Source organism: Galeopterus variegatus, unplaced genomic scaffold (assembly GCF_000696425.1).
Source record: "Galeopterus variegatus unplaced genomic scaffold, G_variegatus-3.0.2 Scaffold3129, whole genome shotgun sequence".
Taxonomy (NCBI): domain Eukaryota; kingdom Metazoa; phylum Chordata; class Mammalia; order Dermoptera; family Cynocephalidae; genus Galeopterus; species Galeopterus variegatus.
In genome coordinates, this window is record NW_007729240.1 from 141,645 (window position 1) to 144,503 (window position 2,859).

Here is a 2,859-nt window from a genome sequence, read left to right on the forward strand (position 1 = left end):
AGTATTTCAGATGCAGTTTGGATGAAGATCCTTTTATGTGCTTATAAGTTGAAATTCTATCAGTCCATTTAATTTATATTATTCTTTATTATTACAACAGCAAAATGCTGTATTAATTAATGACACATAAAATTGTTTATGATATGTACAAAAGCAATTATTTAAAACTTTCAAATACTTAAAAGTACAGGAAAATAAATTGATGGTTAAAAATTAATGTTAAGGGAGAGCTTTAGCTAGATAATCGAGAGAAATATATCTTTTAGCAAAAACAAAATGCTAATGCAAATATAAATTACATAAAGCAGGTTAATAGAGATTATATTAAATTATAATTCTAGCATTATATTCATAATATTTAATAAAATATTATTATATAACTGTATTTAATTCATCAGTGTTACAAGTGCCTCAAGAAAAAGTCCTAGTTGAAAATTCCTCATCTTGTGAGACTGAATTAAAAGCAGAGTTTTCCAATTCTAATTTTATGAGGAAGACAATTAAAAAATATATTGAACAATAATATGAGTGACCAATCATATCTCTGATGCATACACAGTAGGCTTATAAAGAATAATGAGAAAAGAAAAAGACAGTAAAATGAGTCTCCCTAAACAAACTTTGTTCTCACTAATCAGTGCGGCAGATTTTAAAAGAAAGCTTTAAGGAGGCAATTCATCCTGAAGTGTTTCACCTATGTCTTCTTCTAGGAGTTTTATAGTTTCAGGTCTTATATTTAAGTCTTTAATCCATTTTTGAATTGATATTGGTATATGGTGAGAGGTATGAGTCTAGTTTCATTCTTCTACCCACGGATATCCAGTTTTCCCAGCACCATTTACTGAAGAGGCTGTCTTTTCCCTAATGTATGTTTTTGTTGCCTTTGTCAAAGAGCAGTTGGCTGCAAACCTGGGTTGATTTCTGGGTCCTCTGTTCGTTCCATTAGTTCATGTGTCTGTTTTTATGCCATTATCATGCTGTTTTGGTTACTATAACTTTACAGTATAAATTGAAGTCAGGTAGTGTAATGCCTCTGTTTTTTGTTGTTGTTGTTTTATTTTTTGCTCAGTATTGCTTTGGCTGTTTTGGGTCTTTTGTTATTCCATGTGAATTTTAGGACTGGCAAACACTTTATGAATAAGACCCAAAAACACAAGCAAAAAAAGAAAAAATAATAAAATGGGATTATATCAGACTAAAAAGCTTCTGCACAGCAAAGGAAACAATCAACCGAGTGAACAGACAATATACAGAATGGGAGAAAATATTTGCTAAACATACATCTGACAAGAGATTAATTTCCAGAATAAACAAGGAATGCAAACAACTTAATAGTAAAAAAAAAACCCCAAATAATCCAATTTAAAAATGGGCAAAGGATCTGAATAGACATTTTTCAAAGGACGACATACAAATGGCCAACAGGTATACGAAAAATGTCCATCATCATTAATCATCAGGGAAAGGCATATCAAGACCACTTTGAGATATCATTTCACCCTAGCTAGACTAGCTATTTTCAAAAAAACTGAGAATAACAAATGAGGATGAGGATGTAGAAGAGAGAACTCTTCTACACTGTTAGTGGGACTATAAATTAGTACAGCCATTATGGAAAACGATATGGAGGTTTCTCAAACAACTACAGATAGAATTACCATACCATCCATGGTCCCACTGCTGGGTACAAACCCAAAGGAACAGAAATCATCATGTTGAAGGGATACCTGCACTCCCATGTTCATCGCAGCTCTGTTTACAATAGCCAAAGTATGGAACCAACCTAAATGTCCATCAACAGATGACTGGAAAAGAAGAATGTGGCATATATGCACAGTGGAATACTACTCAGACATAAAAAAAAGAAGGAAATTCTACCAGCAACGTGGATGAGCTTGGAGAAAACTATGCTAAGTGAAATAAACCAGTCACAGAAAGAGAAATACTGCAACTGCATGTCCTTACTCATAAGTAGGAGCTAAAAAACAAAAAAAGGAAGACCATAATAAAATGTTGAACTTTCAGAAGGAGTGAACAAACCTATAATTACTAGAGGTGAGAAAGGGGGCGGGGGTGGGGGGATAGGGTGTAATTGGGTAAGGGAAATAAAAAGTAATTATGATTTGTAATGATGAACATACTAGTAATATCAAATCAGATCATCACATACTGGAAATTTCTTATCTGCAGTATTTAACCAGTTGATTACTCTTTCCTTCCTGATAATCTCTTTTCGCTTCCAGGACAGCTCACTGTGCTGGGTTTGAAAGCGTCCCAGAAAAATTCATATCCATCTGGGACCTGTGAATATCACTTTATTTGAAAAGTCTTTGCAGATGTTATCAAGTTAAGATGAAGTCATACTGGATCAGGGTGCACAGTAAATCCAATATGACTGGGTTCTTTATAAAAAGAAGAAATTTGGACATGGAGATATGGACAGAGGGAAGACAATGTGAAGACAGACACATGGGGAGAAGGCCATGTGGAGATGGAGGCATAGATTGGAGGGATGCATCTACAAGCCAAGAGAAACCAAGAATTGCCGGCAACCACCAGAAGCTCGAAGGAACAACGATGGATTCTTCCCCAAAGCCTTTGGAGGGAGCACGGGCTACTGACAGCCTGATTTTGGATTTCTCATCTCCAGAACTGTGAGAAAAGTAATTTATTTTGTTTTTAGGAACTCAGTTTATGGTACTTTTTAATAACAGAACTAAGAAATGAATACACCCATTCTCGGTTTTACCTCTTTCTCACTGTTTACTCTTTCTCAGTCATTTTTATTGGTTTCTGCTTTCTTCTGACCTCCTAATGCTGGAATTTCCTTAGGCTCAGTCTTTGATTTTTTTTTTTTTT